Source organism: Aegilops tauschii, chromosome 3 (assembly GCF_002575655.3).
Source record: "Aegilops tauschii subsp. strangulata cultivar AL8/78 chromosome 3, Aet v6.0, whole genome shotgun sequence".
In the NCBI taxonomy this organism is placed as follows: domain Eukaryota; kingdom Viridiplantae; phylum Streptophyta; class Magnoliopsida; order Poales; family Poaceae; genus Aegilops; species Aegilops tauschii.
Genome location: NC_053037.3, coordinates 575,931,031 through 575,954,279, shown reverse-complemented (window position 1 = coordinate 575,954,279; position 23,249 = coordinate 575,931,031). Strand labels below are relative to the sequence as shown.

Here is a 23,249-nt window from a genome sequence, read left to right as displayed (position 1 = left end):
ATACTTAGGTCCGTGATGCTCCCATACCGGATCCGGAGCATCCGGAAAAACACCATGAAAACATTGTGTAAGAGCTCGCTCCCAACCAGCCGGTGCGTCCAACGGTCCTACGGCATGACCTGCCAACGGTAGTCCGAGCAAAAGTGACACATCCTCCAGAGTAGGAGCCATCTCTCCCCATCTGAAGTGAAACGTGTGGGTCTCTGGCCTCCAACGGTCCACTAAGCAGCTCAGCAAAGACCCATCGATGGCGAGGCGTTTCTCACCCGGGATAGACTCAACCAGACGCGCGAAAGGTAAAAGGCCGGCCCATTTCAACCTTCATCAGAGAACTTTTCAGTTAGTGTCTCCCATTTCAACCATTAATATGCATGTCAGTGTGCAAATTAATAAAGCACGTACCGCTGAAGCCATCCTGAGTGTATCTTCCAGTTTTCCTTAGGAGTGCGAGTGACCAGAGGCTCAAGCTTGCGCTCATACCATATCGCAGCACGATGACCCCTATCAATGTCCCCATTCAGCAACCACAATCCCGACATTCCTGCACATACAAAATTCAGAACATAGTGTCACACTTAATAAAAATTCAGAACATAGTGTCACACTTATTACAAATTCAGAACATAGTGCCACACTTAATAAAAATTCAGAACATAGTGCCACACTTAATAAAAATTCAGAACATAGTGCCACACTTAATACAAATTCAGAACATAGTGCCACACTTAATACAAATTCAGAACATAGTGCCACACTTAATACAAATTCAGAACATAGTGCCACACTTAATACAAATTCAGAACATAGTGCCACACTTAATACAAATTCAGAACATACTACTGCTAGCTTAGCTTCTTCCTCTCGCCCTTACTCCTCTACAGCCTCTACCTCCTCTTCTTCCCCGGTTGCCTCGTCCACGCCCAGTGACGAAAGTGGGACAATTAGTGTCCCTATGGCCAAATTCATTGCATAGAATGCATTGCCTAGTCGGACCTCCTGCTTCAGATTCATCCATATCATTTCGGATGCGCTGACACTACCGTCTGCCTCTACTTGTACGCATATGCTCTGGGTTTGGAATGTAACGCCTTTCGGCGGGGTTGACGCTGTTGAAATTACCCATTGATCGAAAACCCATCAGCTCACCTGTCCAGGTATTGAGGACAGACTCTTTCAGAAAAAATGGAGACACAAACGATATTGCGTCCATTCCAAGCTGCCCGCAAGCAGCAAGTACATGTGAGCAAGGTAGGTGAAGCAATTTCGGTTTATTGCATGTGCACTCACACGTTGGCCAGGCTTCATTGCCAATTTTCACCTCATGCGTCCTCAACTCATTTGCACATCCGAATTTGTTGTTGGCTAAGCGGACCTCAAACCTTCTTTCTTGATTACCGATGGCGACTACAGTGTGTGACCTAGCTTTTTGCATCTTGTTGTCCATGTACTTCGTGACTCTTTCACAGTACAGTGTATTTGGGTTGTTCAAGATATGCTGCTCTGCTTTTTGACGTCTGTCTCTGAAATACTTGACGGTGCCATAGAAAATACCCTCAACGATGGTTGTAAGTGGCAATGCCCGGTTTCCTCTGAGGACAAAGTTGTATGTTTCCGCGAGGTTCGTTGTCATGACACCGTACCTTGCTCCATGTGTGTCATGTAGCAAAGACCACCTCTCCAGAGGCTCATGCTCTATCCACTGCTCGAAGGTTTTAATCGACCTCCCGAGCCTTCTCCTAGTACCAGGTGGGTCAAAGCCTGGCAGGTCACATAGCCCAACAGGCTCCTCCTCCACGGCCGCTGTTCCTGTTGCCAACTGTGCAGCTACTGCTTCAACATGTGCCCTCACCGCTGCATCTCTTGCAGCTTTCCTGTCCCTCACGTGTCTCTGCGTGCACACATTAAGTCTGTCGCGTATCAAATTGTACTTCCATAACTGGTTCTGCTTGCAGAGTTTTTTGAACAGATTCATCAGGTTCTTATTTCTAAACTGCGAGAAGAAATTAGCCCCCAGATGGCGCATGCACCAACGGCTCTACAAGTCCTGCCATGGAACTTGTTCCTCAGGGCCTGGGTTTGTCAGTGTCCTTATCGCACTGAGTATACCTGCATGCCTGTCATGAAGGATGCACACATTGGGCTTCTCCTTCACAACTGATATTTTCAACTGCCTGAAGAACCATGTCCAACTTTCAATGTTCTCACTCTCCACAAAAGCAAATGCCAGTGGGACGACTTGATTTTGGCCGTCTTGACCTATGGCTGTCAGGATCTGACCCTTGTACTTGCCTGTGAGAAAATTACCGTCAACACATATCACCGGTCGGCAATGCCTGAAAGCTTCGATGCATACACCGAAAGAGAAGAAGAGACGATGCAACACCCTCACAGTTGGGAACTCTGGCATGAACATGTCTTGGATATCGATATAGGTGCCTGGATTTCGCTGCTGCAGGGTGTGGAGGAGGTGGACAACAGAGTCATATGCATCAAAATAAGAACCAAATCTCCTCTCAAGCGCCGCATGCTTAGCCCTCCATGCCTTGCCATAAGAAATTCTGTACTTGAACCTGGCGAAGACTTTTGTCTGGACTGCCTTCACTTCCATAGCTTTGCCCTGCACTATCTCATCGTAAAACAATCGAGCAATAAGCGTGGATGAAAGGTTGGCATGATCTTGAGGGATGCAGGGAATAAGACAAGTGTGATTAACTAAGTCACTTATCACCCAACTTGTGCCATACTTAGGGAGAAAGCCGTGCACCCTGGCAGGACAATCTGCGTTCTTGCATACCATTGTCAGGAATTTCTGACTGGACACCTGAGCTGTGAAAACCCTTTGCGTGGACATTGCCCAATTAATTATTGCATCCTTCAGGGCTTGCTTGTTCGGATACATAGCACCCGTCGCAATATTGTTCTGGTGATATTGCCAGGCTGAATCATGTCCATCATTCACGGTCATTGCAGATGATAAGTCATGATTCCACCATGCAGGATTCGGGACCTCCTCTGCATTTTCTTCTTCATCTGACTCGTCAGAATCATCGGCATGACCCCTTTCAACATCGGTGTCTTCTTCTTCCATCTGGTTCTGCATGTGCCCATCTACCTCGTCAGCGTCCACCTCGCCATTGTAATCACCATCGGCATTTCCTCCTTCTACCTGACTACTCTGCCCTGGTTCATAACCATAAGCATTTCCTCCTTCTACCTGACTGCTCTGTCCTTGTTCGTAACCATAAGCATTTCCTCCTTCTACCTGACTGCTCTGTCCTTCGTAGCCACACTCTCCTTCATGTGCAGTGACCTCCTTCACGACGGGAAGCACTAAAGCAACAGGATTGCATCCCCTTCGTTCACAACCTTGTAACCACCGCACCCAATCGGAGTCTCCCTCTATTGGCCTCAAATAAAAGTAAATTTTTGAACTTGACCGTGTCCACAATGCATGAACACCGACGGTGTGTGTTTCAGTATCAAGACCTAAACTTGCCGCAATCCATTCTTTCAACTGACTGACAGACCATGTTTGTGGTGCGCTCATCGGCACCTCTATGTGAGTAAATTCACTCAGATCTGCTCCCAACTCAGTTGTTTGGACAGTACCAGGACCGTAGTAAAATCTGAACTTCACTACATCGGACATCTCGACTCACCTATTTTTTTTTCAACAACGAAATACAAGTATTAAGCAACAACTTAATATCCCCACTAACAAATATTAGACATGTCTATATATTGCCTAGCCATATATTACAGAATATTAACGGAGCAACTAATACAATTCACACACCTATAAGTATATTACAAATATTTGCCGTAGCAACTACAAATATTGACAGATTAATATATTTGACTGGACTGCCTATATTACGGACCTTTTTTCGGAACTACTACAAATATTGACACTCCTAAATACTTGACATCCACATATAGTACGGATTATTACCGGAGCAACTACACATTTTTACACAACTAATTAGTTGACATCTAAATATATTTACGTATACTACCGGGGCAAATAACAATAATCGCACACCTAATTTATTTCACATCGAAACATATTAACAAATACTACCGGAGCACCTACGAAAAATAAAATGTGGGCTGAAATATACCCTTGAAGCGTGCGTGCGAACGAAGAACGACGAACGGCGGCCACCGAACTGCCGGTGCTCCGCCTCCAACGAAGAACGACGAACAACAGCTTCACCTCCACCACACTGCCCCAACTTCACCACCACCACACTGCCCCAACTTCACCATCACCACCTCCACCAAAATGCTCACTACGACCACCACGAGCTACCCCATCAGTAGATCGAGACCTCTTTTGGCTGCCCTAACTGAGTTGAATCCATTCACGGTGCCGAAATCGCGAAAACTTGCTCATTTAGGTGTATAAATTGGTGGCATTTTTGTGTAGAGAGAGGAGAAGGTAAGAACAGAAAAGAACAGAAGAAGAAGGGAGGAAGGGGAGAAGAAGAAGGGAGGAAGGGGAGGATAAGGCAGCAGCCGGCCAGCCGCGCGAGGTGGCAGCACCCTGTCGGCCAGCAGCTGGCCGATCGGCCCGCGGTAGGCCGACAGGGGCGCACCCACGCCGACAGCCCACTCCCTCCCCCTCGCGACGTTGCCAGCCCAATCAAAGGCCGCCGCGTGCCAGCCGGGCCTGCAGTCGGCCAGCAGCAAGCCGATCGGCCTGCTGTGGGCCGATTAGGTCCAGTCGGCCTGCAGCGGGCCGACGGTGTATTATTTTTGAAAATTATTTTTTCAGCGTAATATTTCTGTAATTTAATAAAAAAATGTATTATTTAAAAAAATTAGCTGTTTTAGGTGCTTCTTGCTCGACGTTGCATCAACAGCCCAATGCTGCCACAGCTTATTTTTTTTCGCCACAGCTTAATTTGGCTCATGTTCTGGCCATGCATTCTAAATTTAGAGTATTATTTTAATCATGGTGACCACCAGCGATTCACCGTCGAACGGCTGCGTGCTCTGTTCGATGAGAAAAAACTCCCATCGCTTGAGATCGAGACATCAATGCCGCGACAGCTTAATTTGGATTATGTTCTGGCATGCATTCGATGAGAAAAAACTTCCATTGCTTGAGATTGAGACATCTACATAATAAAAGGAACAACATTGGATCAAAGCGTAGAAGGTGAATCCAAAGGAAAAGAAATTGCGAGTTATTGCATCTATTCTTCTTCCTTTTAGCCACGCCACTCTCTTTCTACTACTTTTGCATGGCTGCCTGATCTCTGATGTGTGCTGGTATGTCAGAATCCATGGAACAGTTCAAGAGTATATGCTCTATAATAGAAGAACTCTAAAAGAAATAACTGAAATTGCATATGAATCTGAAAAACGGGTATTTGTTATTAACTTTAATATTATTTTGCCGTATGTTTATGCGCTAGTTTAAACTGCGATGAAGCTAATAAGATCTATACTGCAGAAGCAATGATTTAGTCAATAAATACATCAGATTTGTAGTACTAAATAGGATGTGGCAAATGTAAGGAAAAATTACAAACAAAAGGAATGGCTACAATTTCAAGTACAGTTACCAAGATTATATTGTTTTATCATATTTTTTCGTGGACTCTAAAAAAGAAACATCAGTACAGCATGCAAATGTTGAACAGGTATTATCTATTTCTACTATGGTGCTCTATATTTTGTATTTGTATGCCATATTTTGTAATGAATGTTTATGACAATAAACTCAAATTTTTCATGTTTTTGTAGAAGCACCAAATGACTTTGGGCCAGTTCATTTGGTAACTTCTTCGGGCTTCTAGAATAAGCTGCCCTCTACCCAGCTTATTCTAAAAACCCAACCAAAAATAGTTTAACAGATGCCTATTAGTCACCCCTAAAAAAAGGATGCCTATTAGTCCAACAACTGGCCCTTAAATGGGTAGCGAGATCGAACATGAGTTGTAAGCCCTGGGTGTCCTCCCCTTGAATTCAGAAATTGACCATATCTGACCCCAGTCAACCACGATGATGCAATCTCCTTCGGGATGTCTCCACTGTAGGTCTCTCTGGCTCCCGCAATTAACCGCAAATCCTAAACTCTTCCCAATGCTACCGGTGTGAACTTCCCACGACCCTCCTCTTGGTATGCAGGGAGGAGGATAGAGTAGATTTCATCTTTGGGTATTTTTATGTTATGCGCCCAGCAATTTGCGACTTGGTCTCTAATGAGCAAGTACATCCGAGGAATCGATTAGTGAGATTTTGAATATATGTGTTCTTTGGTTTCAGATCTATCTACATACGTATTTTCCGCAAAACAAAAGATACGTATTACTAGGATGGGTGAGACTTTTTGGTGCTGTACATCCAGTTAGGATATTGAATTCAAAAACATGTGACGTACTTCGGCTCAGTGAACTGTAGCGCCTCCTCTGATTTTGTTAGAATGTGGTGAAGTCGTTTTGGAGCATTACATGCTCTGTTTCCTGCAAACAGAAACTGTAGCTTTCTTCACTTTGATCCGTTCTTTCGATTTTATGCTCATCCAATTATCCAATTGGATATGTGAATCTTACAAGAACACATAATGCTTTGTACTAACGAATTTATTTGGATAGTGTTGTTTGCAAACCTGGAGTGTATATGTATTAAGGAGGTCAAGAATGTGGTACATTGCACTATTTATCTGTGGAAAGACCAATAAAGGAGATCGAAATATGATGTCAACTTAACCTCTTGGTAGTTTTCCTCATATTTTTTCTACTAGGCAAGTTTAGTGTCAGTCATATCTTAAAATTGATGTAATAAATATTTAAACATACCTTGACGCCAATGAAAATAGCGGCATTCAAGTCCTGCCAGAAAAATAAAAAATATATGTGTTTAACCTTTCTGACATTATTTTTCAAATCAACATGGGCGTCACCACTCACTGCAAATAAATACTACTATTTTACATTAAAAGAAAAATATTCTCCAGTCTCACTACAGAGGTCACGAGATCCTACACAAAAGAATCATCGATAGAACAAATTCTAACATTTGAATATATAATACGTCCAAGTGTTGCAGAAGAATTGGCCACAATCAAACACAGTAAGAAGTCGGCTAAATAGGCAATGTAAAAAAAAGGATGACTAGGTTGGTGGAAACAACAGAATATGAAGAGAACAATGATTAATTGATAAAACAATAATTCCATCACCAATAAAAAAGGTAACATCCCCAGGTAAATAAATCTTCCACATTTCAAATTATGCACTAAATCTCAGTGTTTCATACATCCTGATGTTCAAAAATAATAATTTAAAAATTCTCGACTTTTACAATAGATCTACATCCATTGTTATGAATACTTACATAAATGGGTACATGAACAAATATGCTAGCCCGTGCGAATGTACGGGTAGACGACTAGTAATAATAAAGACTGACCGTATACGTCTATAGTCTATATACGGCGAACCCGATGGACCAGCGTACAGCTGATGCGTGAACGCGTTTGACTCGGCGGACTCGATCAGCCAGCGCTATCTGGCTCGTTACCACGTCGTCGGCGATGCGTAGCCCTCCAGCAGCCTATTTTAGCTACGGAACAGATTGTAGAAACGAGCCACTGTTGGTTTACACTAAGCTCCGCCACTGGCCGCGTGGTACTAAGACTCTTATGTTAGTACTATTTTTTTAGGGGACTATTCTTTAATTTTTTGTTGAGAAGCAACTATTCTTTAAATTTTTTTTGAGGCAAACTATTCTTTAAATAAGAGACGGTGAATCTAGCGGTCCCGGCCCATCAACAGCTAAGCGCACGCTGGGCAGCCCACTAGCTTAGTTGATCCCTCCCCCGCAAAAAACAAAAAAAGACTTAGTTGATCCCTAAGATTGTCTAAAAAAAGGTTGATCCCTAAGAGAGAAAGAAAAACGCTTGGTGTCAACCGGCGGATTTTCTCTCACTCGTTCGCCGTCTCTCACGGAGTCACGGGCGACGCGTGTCCCAGTGGGCGTGCACCGCTTTGCATCCTGCCTTATCTTCTCCTCCGACTGCTCCCATCCACATCTTTTGTTTTCTTTTGCCTTCTTTCTTCCTTCCCCAGCGACCCATCCTTCTCCATTACCCACACAATCAGGGACCTGCTCGGAGATGTTGGAGACACCCACAGCCGAGCTTTTCTAAAGAGATGCTGGAGGCACCGCCACTTTCGTGTGCGGGTGTTCGAGGGTGGATTTTCAAAGTTTCTGCAACATGGTAGTTGTTTCTGCAACGCAGCCATTGTTTCAAGAATTGTTTTTGCAACGCGGCTGTTGTTTCAGGAATTGTTTCTGCAATCTCCAAATTTTTACAACATGGTAGTTGTTTCTACAACACAGCCATTGTTTCAGGAATTGCTTCTGCAACGCGGCCATTGTTTCAGGAATTGTTTCTGCAACACGATCATTGTTTCAAGATTGTTTCTGCAATGCGGCCTTTGTTTCTGCAACTGGTTTATTGTTTCAGGAATTAGTGTGTCGGGACGGCGACGAGCCGCGTGCGAGGAGCTAGATCGGACGGCTCGCGCACGAAGATCCGACGGCTGTCGAGGTGATGGATGTTTACTAAACGTCTGCCGGTAGACGCGTAGTAAGAGAAAAGGGGCGAATTTGCTGAGAAAGGAGCGCCCGCCATGTTTAGTTGATCCCTAAAACACGATGCGCCAGCCAGCATTGTGTTTGTTCCAGCATTGTGCATTCAACGTTGATCCGATCCTTCTTCTGTTGGTTAATTTGCAGACCGTTTGGGAGTGCAACATGATCGTTTGGCTCACCTCTAGCGGAAAGGACAACAAGGGCCGGTGCAGCATCCATGACATCACCACCGTCAACCTGTCCGACGACGACGACCGCAACGGCCCCTCGGAGTCGCCGCCGTCGGTGTTCACCACAGCCTCGGACCAGTTTGATGTCCTCTCTGTCGACGCCAAGCCCTCACGCTCACTCAGCGGGCAACGACATGCGTTCATGTATTGTCGTCGGCGCTGTAGATCACCATCGTCACATCCACGGGGACGACTGCACCTGGGACGAGGCAAGTCGCAGGTCTGCGTCCATGGAGAAACCCATTGAACTGTTGTTTAGTGTATATGCAGTACTGTTTTTCTTCTTCAAATAACAGGGTACATACTTCAGAGACTTTGAGGTGAGGGTACATTTCTGATGAGCTCTACAACCTTAGTAGAGCACAACTGACTTTATCATCACTAATGTTGAGCGCCCGACATGTATGTCCTACACATGTACAGACTTGTACCCTAATCTCCGTCCATCTAATTTCTAGCGTGTCAGGGTTTTAGTCTTCGACGTGACGTCTCCATATACATATATATATATTGGCACTAGATGTCCGTTAGTATACATGAATTGCATCCTATCATCTATCTACATGGTATCACCCTAACTTCGATCTAACAAAAGCTGCCGCCGCTTTCACCAAGCCGCCGCCACTGCTGCTTTCCTCCCGAAACCGCGCCGCCGCCACATTCATGAAGCCGCCACCGCTGCTCCCCCCCCCCCGAAACCACGCTGCCCCACCGCCGCTTCCCTCCCGAAACTGCGCCGCCGCCACCGCTGCTTCCCTCCCGAAACCGCGGCGCCGCCGCTTTCACCAAGCCGCCGCCACCGCTGCTTCCTGCCCGAAACCGCACCGCCGCCACTTTCACCAAGCCGCCGCCATCGCTGCTTCCCTCCCGAAACCGCGCCACCGCTATCCCCCATCTCTCTCCTACCTCACGCCGCTGCTCCACCCCGCTGCCAACCCACCCGTGCCGCCGTACTCTGTTGCTGTCACCCATCCTGCGCCACTACACCACCTCCGACCGCTGCTCCCTCCAAGTACCGCATACACAGCCCCTCCTCTCCACATCTTCCTTCCACCAACCCGGCCACCGTTGCACCTAAACCCTAAACCCAACCAAAACCCTAGCCGCCGGACCCCTCCGCTTCCGCTCACCCGATGGACTTCTCTCCCCTGTCCTCCCTCTCTGGTAGTAGCAAACCTATCAATCCCTTCGCCGGCCCACACCGTCCACCGACCGCGCGTATCCTCATGACCAGATACATAATAAATCAAGCTGGGAAGCAAGAGACAACAACGACATGCATACATGGGCGATCATATTCAGAGCTGGCTATACTGATTGAGGCCGATATAGTCAGTGGTGAGAGGCTTGAAGATGCGCCACTCGTCGGAGTCGAGGGCGGCGGCTAGCCTGGGCCGCATGTGCATTGTAAGGAGCCAGTTGTCGCCTCCTAGGTGAGCGATGATCTGCACGAAGCCGTCACAGAGTTTCACACCGTCCTTGGACGTGGGCATCACTAGCGCGGTGCGCCCCAAGCCGAAGTCGGTGTCGAAGCTGAAGGATGTGAACGATGTCACGGCCAGCACAAGGCTTCCGAGCCCGACGGTGGCTGTCTCGACATAATTGGAGGCCCTGTGCTCCTCCACCCGATCAACGAGCTGCTGGAAATGCTTGTCGGTATTCTTGGACCCGATCGACGCGCGCACTGCCGGCGTGATGTCCGGGAGTGGCCGCCCACGGACGCCCTCGCCTCGGCCATCGCGAACTCCACTAAGTATTTTGTGCTATGATTTGAACTCCACTATGTATTGTGAACCATGGTTGTGTATGCTATAATATGTTGAGCTCCACTAAGTATTTTGTGCTATGTTATAATATGTTTTGGATCACATATGTTGAACAATGGTTGATCTTTGATTTGTGAGCTATCATGCTTTAGATCAGATATAGTTGATGCTTTGGTTTTGTTGTGGTTTTTTTATAGTGCAAGTAAAATTTGAACAAAGAAAGAAGCACCCTATCCTATAAGCTTAGTTTTGGAGTAGGCATCATTTCTTCCATCGACGCAGAGGTACCCTAAACCCTAACTTGTAGGCATCATTGGTTTTGTCGACGCCGAGGCACCCTAAACCCTAAATGGTAGAATCAGAGGCAGAAGCACCACTGCCCTCATATCCCTCATATCCATCTTCTTCTTCTACTTCCAAAACAACTTTCAACTTGCCTTTAACATTCCTGCTTTCTTGTGTGCAAACAGCAGGACCATGAGCTGACTTTCAAAGACAACTCCTTGCTGATCAACAAGTAGGATAGGAGTCTCACTCACATCATATACAATAGACCTTGACACATAACTGGGGACAATTCTTGCCTCTGAAATTCACTAACAGGGGGTGGACATGCCCTAACTACAAATTAAGCAGCATATTCTCCTTATTCTGCGTCTTTATCATTTGCAATTGAGCAGTATTCTCTACCAATTGCAACCCTTGCTCCCCTAAGCCTAGAGTCTCAATGTGATACGGTAAATCATATACACTAAATCCTTGGGTTTCCATCGTGCAACTATATTCAGATATGTTACATCTGAATTGCAGAGCTTCCTCTCCAAATTTTCTCCAGCATCAAAATGGATCCTAACCTTCCAAATGTCATCATACAAACTACAAAACAAAGAATATTTCAACTATTCAGTACCCTAGTTAACATTTTGTCTTAATATAACACAAAAGAATGAACAATTTACCCTAAGCCTAGTCAACAATTTCAGTCAACACAAAAACTACAAATCAAAGAAATTTTAAACTATCCAACACACTAACTCATATTTTGTCTTAACAGAACACAAAATCAGTTTACCCTAAGCCTAGTAAACAATTTCAGTTAACACATCAGTACAACCTAACCATATGCCTAATGCACATTTTCAGTTAAAGAACAGTGGTGCCTAGCTAGCCCTAATCCCCATTTGGAGTCAACAGAAAGAGTAGGACAGTAAACCCTAACCCTAATCCCCATTTTGAGTAAGCAGAAAAGGAAGAATGGGCAGAACTTACATCACACCGCCGATTCCATGCATCCACTGATGGCTTGTGGTAGGGTTCGCCACCCAAATATGCGCCATCCGCAACCTCTGCTCCATGGACAACGCCGTCGTCGCTTGAGTACTCAGAGCTAGAGTAGCCGCCACCGCCATCTATTCCTCCTGCCGCGGTGCTACCTAAGCCGGCACGCCGTCTTACGAGAAGGCTATGGCGTACCTTCGCCTCGAGGAGCGCCGGCCGAAGAACTCACACAGCGCTCCTGCCCCGCCACCTTCGGTGCCGACCCAGCCGCGTCCCCCGCACCAGTCGCCGGCAGGCTCGGCTTCGCCCGATCGGACCGGCCAGTGCAAGTGCGGCCGCGGCGGTGGCCAGCGCAACAATCAGGGTAAAACATGTTTCTCTTCATGACCAGATACATAAATCAAGCTGGGAAGCTACAGACAACAACGACATACATACATGCATGCATGCATGAATGGGCGATCAGATTCAGAGCCGGCTATACTGATTGAGGCCGATATACATAGTCAGCGGTGAGAGGCTTGAAGATGCGCTGCTCGTCGGAGTCGAGGGCGGCGGCCAGCCTGGGCCACACGTACATAGTGAGGAGCCAGCCGTCGCCTCCTGGGCGCGCGATGATCTGCACGAAGCCGTCGCAGTCTCGTACCGTCTATGCGGCGTGCCCGAAGCCGAAGTCGGTGTCAAAGCTGAAGGACGTGAACGATGTCACGGCCAACACCGGGCTACCCAGCCCGACAGTGGCCCTCTCGACGTATTTGGCAGCCCTATGCTCCTCCACCAGCTGCTGGAAGTGGTCGTCCATAGCCTTGGACTTGTTCGACTCGTGCACCGCCGACGCGATGTCTGGGAGTGGCCGCCCGCGGACGCCCTCCACGCTCGCCTCGGCCACAGCTAACGTCGTGACGTTGCCGACGTAGTTGCGCATCACTGCCTTGTACCTCGGCGCGGTGAGACGGCGCCACCCGTCCACCCACCAGCTCATGCGGCAGTTCTTGTCGGATGCGCCCACGACGGCGGCCAAGGCCTTCCACAGGTACACGGACCGCGCCTCGAGGCGGGTGGCCTCGCCGTCCGCCCGGCTCCGGCTCGCCTGCGCGCGCAGCTTGCCAGCTTCTCGAGGTAACGAAGGAGCTCTCGGTGGTGAGAGCGTTGACGAGGTGCTCCCTCTTGAACGCCGTAAACGCCTCGCCTAGCGACGGGCTGTACGACGGCGGGGCGCATGGGCGTGCACACCGAGTGGTTGTGGTTCGGTGTGGCCGGCCTTGGGCCTAGGGTAGGCGCATAAGAGCAAGTTGGGGATGCTCTGAGGCAGCAAGTCGAGGTTGGAGACAGCGATGACGCATGGTGCCGCCGCAAGGGTAACAGACGCCTTCACCGTTCTCGGGCTCAAGACTAGCACACACGAACCTCTGCCATTTTATTGTTAGTTTTTAGCAAAAGATATCACGTTTTATAAATTAACCGATGTGGTACTAACAAAAAAGTTTGTTTTTGACTCGCGCTCGTTGCATTGGGCCTGGTAGCATGCTCGCTGCATTGGGCTTGCTTTAGTCTAGCCCATCCGCATGCAAACCGTCACTTATGTCATGCTAGCCTAAACTTGCTACTGTTAAATAATCCCACATTGCTCCGCTACAACTGATCTTGCCGGTTTATATACATACGACCTACACAAATCCACAAGCGGCATTGGAATGGAACGAACGAAGAAACCCTGTTGACGCAAGCAAGATGCACGGGAGGGCGTGGCACGGTTGCACGGCCCATGGCCTCGACGGCATGGCTCCGCGAGGAGTCTGAGGGAGGATGAACTGCAGAAATCCACTACTACTAGTTCGTTTGCACCTGTGAATTTGTTCGTGCGTCACCAACAATTAATCTGAGCACCACGCTGGCTCCTGCCTTATTTCCTGTTTTTATGCGGGTCTGCTCGTGGTGGGTTGAAGTTCCACAAGTATACATATTTCGCCCACGAACATCTACGGTGTAGCCCGAAACAATGAGGAAATTGTTTTCTTATTGCGATGGGGAACGGAAGAGAGGTGTGCGTGCGTCTCTTCCAAGTGCATGTGTTTTTTAGAGAAATAGCCTATCATCTATGTGAAATTCTTGCTTTTGGCCCAAGTGCAATAACAAAGGAAGAAAATATCATTTTGCAAACCAAACAACCAACATTTTCTAGGAAAAAACATAGTAAAAACTTGTTTTCTTTCAAATATTAATAAAAAGTTGCATATAAACAATCCCACTTCAATGCACCACTACTCTTCCATCTAGTGATAGTGCGATGCTGAAGGACGTGTCATCGAAAGACATAAATGTAACTTCATAAAAAAATATTAATTGCGGACACAAAAAATCCTACAATCATGAATGAGTCACTAAACACTTGCGATGATTTTTTTTCAATGCAATGCATCACACATTTAATTGCTACATACAAAGGTTAAAGGGAACCTTCTTTTGAGAAAGAGACGACACACGCAAGCGCTCACAAACACGTACATACACTCACCCCTACAAAGATTGAGCTGAGGGGTCTTGAGATTGATGAAGTCACAATGAACGTCTCCAACAATTAATCTGAGCACCACGCTGGCTCCTGCCTTATTTCCTGTTTTTATGCGGGTCTGCTCGTGGTGGGTTGAAGTTCCACAAGTATACATATTTCGCCCACGAACATCTACGTTGTAGCCCGAAACAATGAGGAAATTGTTTTCTTATTGCGATGGGGAACGGAAGAGAGGTGTGCGTGCGTCTCTTCCAAGTGCATGTGTTTTTTAGAGAAATAGCCTATCATCTATGTGAAATTCTTGCTTTTGGCCCAAGTGCAATAACAAAGGAAGAAAATATCATTTTGCAAACCAAACAACCAACATTTTCTAGGAAAAAACATAGTAAAAACTTGTTTTCTTTCAAATATTAATAAAAAGTTGCATATAAACAATCCCACTTCAATGCACCACTACTCTTCCATCTAGTGATAGTGCGATGCTGAAGGACGTGTCATCGAAAGACATAAATGTAACTTCATAAAAAAATATTAATTGCGGACACAAAAAATCCTACAATCATGAATGAGTCACTAAACACTTGCGATGATTTTTTTTCAATGCAATGCATGACACATTTAATTGCTACATACAAAGGTTAAAGGGAACCTTCTTTTGAGAAAGAGACGACACACGCAAGCGCTCACAAACACGTACATACACTCACCCCTACAAAGATTGAGCTGAGGGGTCTTGAGATTGATGAAGTCACAATGAACGTCTCGCCATTGACGCAAACGTCGTCTCTCACGAAAAGATGCTTGGCCTTTATGAGACATCAAAGCGTCAAACTTCGGTTTCAATTCTTGGGGTTGTCAAGGTATTACTGTCCTTCTAACCATCCATCCAAAAGTTGGTTCTCAGGGTTAAAGAGAAACTGACCAATCGATGCATGCACTGCAGTAATGAACATTGAAATAGGATATGCATTTCTTCTATACTTGGGCATGCGCCTCCGTGGCCTCGCTGTTCTCCGCTTATGGGTGTTTTGATGGACACATCAATTTTCTCCCCCGTTGCAATACAAGTGCATATTTGCTATAAAAAAACTCTTCAAACCAAACAACCAACTATCTCTAAAAAAATCCAACATAGTAAAGATCTGTTTGCATTCAAATGTTTTGAAAATTTTAGAAAACTGGATTTGTTAATAAACTTTTGAATAGTATACAACAATTCCATCATCTGTATACCCCACTAAATACACATACACTACTCCTTTTGCACCCGGTGTTAGTTTTAAGCTGAAGTAGGAGCCAGGGAGCACATCATACGACTTTCTCAACTCAATACATCATAGTCCAGGTACCAACAATCCTTTTTTAACCACGGACACTGAGCGGGTGTGCTTTTTCAAGACAAAAGATGTTTCAAATTGTTCTTGCTTTCAAAGAATATTCACATTTTTAAATACGTTCCTGCTTTTAAAAAAAGCCCCAAATTTTCAAAAAAAGTCCCAAATTACATTTAAAATTGTCCACAAAATTAGAAAAAAACATATTTTTTGATAAAAAACATGGCTTCAAAAACAATTCGGCTTTAAAACATGTTCTAATTCAAATAAAAACTTCAAAACTTCACAAAATGTACAATTTGATAAAAATAGTAAAGAAATATCCGTGTTTTCTCAAAAGCAAAATATAAAACTGATTGACAGACTATTCCATGTCCACGCACCTGTACTGTTCCATGAGATGAAGGATGTTAGGGTAACCTTATCACCGATGTTTATCTGAATTGGATATAAAAATGACACGTAATGTACACGAAGCAAGTTTTGTGATATTCTTGCCCGTTGCAACGCACGGGCATTTGTATTAGTCTATAAAGAAGGGTCTTGGTAGCTTTTTCTCTAATAAGTTTCATTTATGCCTTGGTCTCAGTTTTTTTAATGCAAACTCTATAATTTTCAATTTACAAACGACAAAATTTATGAACTATATATAGTTTATTTCAATACTACTCCTCATTCTTGGGACATATAGCAGGTTAATTTAAAGAGTGTTACTATTTTTAGTAGGCCTTTAAAGTACTTTAATTGATTAATGTCAGTCAATGCACATTGCACGTGCAAAATAAATGCCAGTCAAAATATATATGTATGTATTGAACATGCTTCTATTTGCCTCACTACATACTGCAGGGGATCTGAGGATGGATGTATGTGCCAGTGAAAAGTGAGAACTAAGATGGCTTGATTATTACAGCTGCCAACTGCTTTAGCTAAAAGTAGCCTTAGAATATGTATTTTTTATGTCTTGTAATTTTTGGAAAATTCCATATTTGTTTTGGCAATATTTCTTTGGTGGATTTGAGGCATATAAATGTAATCACTGTTTGTTAATTAAAATGAGATCTTACTGGTTACTAAAGTAGATATGTATATAGACTCGATGTAAGAACTTAAGAGAGACTTTCTATGGTACATGAGGACCATCTCATAAATTTGCCGAAGTTTTAAAAAGATGCATTATATTTGATATGTGCAATCCAAAAAATAGTCGCGTCAATGTGTAGTTTTGTTGCAGTATCAATTGTGTTTGGTTCAATTTCTTTTATTTCCATCCTTTCTTCGATGCAGTTAGTGTGAGGGCAGAGATTACAGGAGACCCGACAATAAATTACTGAACTGTTATCCGCTGAGACTGGACATAAAGTTTATTGATTAAATATGGTAACATACTATGAGGAGTAAGGCATATATAGCACCCCCCCCCCCCCCTAAAATTGAAGTCCTCAACAGAACCTCCAAATTCAACTCAAATTTTGAGGAGTTCAAGGTTGTTACACCCAACCCTTCCCTAAAACTTAACTCCACGTAACTTTAAGGAGGGAGTGGATGACGAATGTTGGAAGATATTCAAAGTTAGAGAAGGTGGAATGCCTATGGAAATTTGGCGAACTTGGAGAAAACATATGTGAACATTGAGTTGGGTGGCGATATAGATTCGGAGCGAAGTGGCTTCTATTCATTTCTTAGTCCATGTGTTAGGGATGATGAGACTTAACATTTTGATAGATTTGGAGGGAACACCAGGTGGATTTGGAGTGGGGTGACAACATAATGTAGTAATAACACAACGATCAAAGAGATGAAGTTAATGGACCCGTGATAGATCCATTTGTTGGCCTGTGAGAACGCATGTGCGTTCTAGTAGTACCTCTACCGGGGCAACATTGGATGCCAAATTAGCAACACGGACACATAAGACAAGATCCAATTAACACATGACTGATTAAGTGCGAGTACAATAGGTATAGAAGCAGCAAAACCATAAAATATATATTGACCTAGAAATAGTATCATTATCTTAAGAAAACTTATAAAGTTTTTAGTCTCTATTCCTAAAAGGGTAGTTGTAGTCTTGCCTCACCTCACACAAACCTTATATTACGCCCACAAGCCTCCTACATGCAATCTTTTGCTAAAGCACAGCCGGATTGGGCCGGTCCATTTGACTCAATCATGTCGTCACTTTCCCAAAACAACGTCATGCATTAACTCATCCACATCAAATCTTGATGAAATCTTAACTAAATCCAAATTTTCCTTGCCTTCTCCTACTCATACCAAAATAAAATCTTATCTTGCCAAAACATCAACTATAACAAAAGTTGACCGGCCCATTTGACACGTGCACTCGTTCTTATTTTTATTTTTTCTCTATGATTTTTTTGGTTTTATGTTGTTATGTTTGAAAAAGAAACCCATTCATTTCTCGTTGCGAAGTCTACATTCAGAAAATGAAAATTGTATCATGTGAATGCACACACACTTCCCTTCCAGCACGGATGTCGTAAAACTTTCAACTTGTTCGTATTGTATTTTTAGAAAACATATAAAAATGCCAGATCTTCAGCACTTGGCCGTAATGTCACATGCAATTCTAAATAAAACAGAAGTTCTTGATAAAATATGCTCAATAGGCTCAAATGATAACCAGGGTTCACAAGTTTACATTCTCAATTCTTGATGCAAAATAGGTGTATGATATGTGCACCTAAAAATGTAATCTAAAAGTATAACTATTTGTGCCATGACCAAAAGCACGGAAAAAAGAGTGAACAATATCCTCTATTATTTACATATTACTTTATTTTTCTTGTGAAGGACATAAATGATTATATTTTTTGGATGGGAAATTTGCAAATATGCAAAATATATGTACAAACCTATATACATGTGTTGTTTCACATTTTTATAGAAGTCAGTAAGGTCACACAAGCAACATTGGGTAAGGACTAAGGACGCAACTAGTTGCGGATTTTAAGCCTCTCGGGCTTTATCACTTGGTTCACTAGTTTCTCAGGGTCATCCGTTCATTTTTATCTATTCAAAATAATAATGATAAACTGCTATATAAATATAAGAACATGCAAACCATTAGATGAAAATATACTCTAATTTTCTATATTTGCTCGCACCTAATCATACACTAGAAAACACTATCAAGATTTTCTTCAACTGGCACAAAAATATTAAATATACATATGCATACAATATAATTGAAGTAAGGGCCATAACTTAATTTGCGCAGTCGTACGATTCATCTTTTTTCAAGCTTAATGGAATCTTACTTTATTTTTTAAAAGAATGAGTGTATGTGCGTGTATGTGAGCTCATACGATTGTACAATGTTTAAACAAACATCTCCTCCAAAAGGAAAAATAACTTATTTTATTTAACATGGTGTGTTTGCACTTTTCAACCATAGATGTTTAAAATGTTATAATTAATATTTAATAACACAAAACTTAAAAATATAAATAAGTATAAAAGTTCAATATAAAACTATTATTTGAATTCTTGGAGCTCGGTGCCCCATGGTGGAGATTGTTGTCGGTGACTTCGAGCTCAAACAACGGAGAACCCTTGATGTTGAGGACATCGAAATCATGGTGGCCCCGCCCACGACAAGTTAATTATCGTCCTCCGCTTGTTGCGCTAGAACCGGATGATGCCTTCGTGGATCTGTGGCTGCGGCATAACATGTTCAACGCCACCTGCAACCCCACTCCTAATGGCGCCAGAAGGCCTACCTACTACATACTCACGCAATTTCGTTCCAAAGGAAGCCAAGAAGGCGGTCTACTCGAAGATGGACAAAATGCATACTGTTTGGCCGTCCATGCAGAAGGCGGTCTTCTCAAGTGGCGCGTCACTAGGAACTAGCAGGACACTCCCCTTCATGCTCCTACCGCCCTTGGAACGGAGGCCCGTTAAGATGTAGAAGACCGGCCTCGCACCGCCATCGGGAGTGGCCTTGCAGGCCGCGGTCACCACCTCCGGGATGTCGGCATACAGGTCGCGCTTGTTCACCCACGGGGCGTCTTCTGACCCCACCGCAGCAAGCGCAGGACGCGGACTAGGTCTTCGTCATTCGTGGGGGCCACGGTGATGTCCATGGCTTCTTCGATTGTTCTTTGGCAAAGTTCGTGGTTTGCGGGAGACGCCGATCCCCGAGTCGTGCTGATTTATTGACGCGAGTTGGACTTCAAGTAGGCGGTTAGGCAGTTGGGTTGGTGGTTATTCCTTCGCTCGCTTGCTGCGAACTGAACCGACTTTCTTGCCTCCATCTTTTTCTACCTTATACCTCAAAAAATAAAAATAAAAAGTCTTCACCTTTCCCCCATCCCTGCCCGTCGATTTGGTGCCTGCCTGCATGACATGGCAGAAACCCTGGCCTGCAGTGGCACAAATCCTCACCTGGTCATCGATTCTACGCCGTCGACAGGGGAGAGCAGGAGGAGCAAAGATTCAAATTGGGGAGAGCAGCAGCACTAATCCTCACCTTTCCTTTTCTCGCGGAGAAGATTGGCTTGATGACCGAGCCTGCCTGCTCAATTGCTCATGAGGTGGGTTGCGGCGCGATAGGCGCGCGGGTGCAGTGATTCGATTCCGGCGGCGGCGGTGGTACGATGGTGCCGGGGCACGGCCGGTTATGGGGCTAAAGGTGACACCCATAGTCTGGGTACTGCTCGTCGTCTTCTTCTCGGTTGCCTACCCGGTCAATAAGAGGTACGCCAAATTTGTTCATGTGCTTGCAAGAATCTAAGAGCAACTGGCATGTATTGTGTTTGTACAACAACTGATGGACACCAATGCCAACAATCCATACCACATCCCATTAGTATAGGATTGTACCGTAACACGAAAAACCCTTCCCCGCAAACAAAAATAAATCGAAAGTAAAACTTTGATCTGCGAGTAGGGTTTAACATTTAATCTTTGCAGAGCACATCGATCTAGTCACCATGCACACATCATGTCGCCACAGAACCCAGGGGGAAGGGCGAGCGGTCGTCTGTAGGCGATATGGTGGAGGACCTTGAACGCGATCTGGCAGAGGGCCTTAAATGCCCAAGATAGCATATAGGCGGATGGGGATATTTTTTATAAAATATTCACGAATTCAAAAAATGTTCATGATTTCAAAATAATGATTTTTTTTATTTTGATCAAAACATTTGGAAGTCCTTTATGAACATTTTTTGAGTTTTTATGAAATTTCTTTTGTATTTGATGAAAATTATTTGAATTGGATGACCATTATTGGAATTTGATGAACAAATCTTGAATACGATAAAAAATATTTGAATTTGATGAACATTTTTTCAAATGGATGAACATTTGTTGAATACAATGAATAAAAAAATTATGAAAAGAAAAGAATTGGTGAATTCGAATAATGTTCAAAACTTAGAAAAATATATTTTTGATTTTGAAAATTGTTCCTGAATTCCAAAAATTGTTCGCGGCTTCAATTTTTTTAAGATATCATAAAATGATCATGATTTTGATAAATGTTAGAGAAACCATAAAATGTTCACACTTTAAGAAATGTTCGTGATTTTGAAAAATGTTCACGTATTCAAAAAAATATTGATGGATTTGAACAGAATTTAAGGAATTCAAATGATTAGGTACGGAAGGAGTCAAGACTAATTGTTGTGAGGACCACGTGGTTGCAGGAAATTGTTTGTGGCTCACGGTAAGTACATATCGTAATGTGTAATGGGTGATGCGGTTATCTACTGTAAAGAAAACTGAGGTGCAAAAATATTACTAACACTGTGTTCTTGTACAGGGTAAGGTTGGAGTGGAGAACACAAGGTCATGTCGTTGTGAGTGCCCTGCGTTGATAAGTTTGTTGAGATCAAAGGACAATGACTGGTACATAGCAGAGCCCCGGGAGCAACACAACCACTCATTGTCATCGACGTATGGCCAAATAATACACCGGCCATCACACAAGCATATACATGTGAACAGTAGGGATTTGGTGAAGCAGCTCCGGCAGAACAATGGGAACCTAGAGAAGGTCTACAATGTTATTGGCGGCTTCTTTGGATCCATGGAGAAGCTACCTTTCACAAAGAGGGCACTTCAGAATTTGCATGCTTAGATAAGCCGTGAGCAAGCTGAGGACGATGTGAGGAAAACAATGAAAGTTCTTGGAGAGCTTGGTGCAAGAGATCCACACTTCACGAACCATGTGCAATATGACAAGGATAGCAGGATCACATTGCTGATGTGGGCAAATGGAAGTAGTAGATTGCAGCACACGTTCTTCGTCGGTGTTGTTACATTTGACATGACTTACAGGACAAACATGTATAATATGCCCTTCGGGCTTGTCGTCAAAGTCAATAACCATTTTCAGAGTTCATTAGGATGACGGGAGCAATGCGCCAAAAACAATCTGGACAGGTACAGACTTATGCACAATATCATGGTAACATTGATCCGATGAAGTTCGCCCTTAATTTGTGATCATCTAACCTGTGTGTAATGTGTTTGCAGATCAAAATCGAGCCATGGAGGCTGCAATAAAAATGTGATGCCGAATACAGCACACTGTTGGGGTAAGTGGCATGTGCCGAAGAAGGCAAAGGAGACACTTGGCCTACTGTACACAAGGAAGAGTGAATTTTAAGCAGAGTTCCACAAGGTTGTAAATCATATGTTGGCGATAGATGAATTCGAGGAGGCTTGGAGGACTTTGGTAGAGAAATACGACCTGAATACACACACTTGCATGACGCAACTATATGCGATAGGGCAAAAATGGGCAAATTCATATTTAAGGGCGTTCTCTGCGCTAAGATGACTAGCACACAATGAAGCGAGAGCTCACGTGTTTAGATTTTGAGGTACATTAAATTGCTGCATTCGAGGATTAATATAAAACTCACCAGTGCATGAAAAATTTCTTGGTTATTAAAGACAATTAACGTTAAAAGTTCTCGAGTATGACCCAGAGAAGGAAAACAATCATTAAAGGGAACACCCACTTGATTTTTTATTTCTTATTAAGAAGAATATAGGTGCTCCTTTGGTCTAATTGGTCCACGCTAGCTGAGGACGCCCTGGTTGTTGATCATGATGCCTTGGGCCTAGTTGGGCTGCAAGATCCTTCTATTTTACCATTCTTTAGCTTCAGACCACCAAAAATACACCGCTTAAACGAGAATGTAAATGTACCTTTTCGCGATTTATTCGTAAACCCATCCGCGTGTTCGATGATCCTCTTATGGCACTCGATGACGATACCTAATTTGAGGAGTGTAATTGGACTTCTTGGCACTAATCACTTCAAGCTCTAAAGGGCTTAGAGGTGGTGTGCAAAAGGAAGTTGCCGGGTTGATTGTTTTTCTTGGGAGCGGTTGTGTCTCGTTGGCAGCGAGACACCGCTAACCTTATATCTCGTTTATAGCGAGATGGAACCAGCTCTCCCGCCAAGGAATCCTCTCTACCGTCGTTTCAGGGCTGACCATTTTCTGTGTTCTTTTTCTCGGTGTTTGGCTTTCTC

General features: G+C 44.1%; 1 pseudogene; it reads right to left on the bottom strand.

Moving 5' to 3' along the window:
* Positions 1–12,533: 12,533 nt before the first annotated feature.
* Positions 12,534–15,385, bottom strand: LOC109751188 (coniferyl alcohol acyltransferase-like; annotated as a pseudogene).
* Between the last annotated feature and the right edge of the window lie 7,864 nt (positions 15,386–23,249).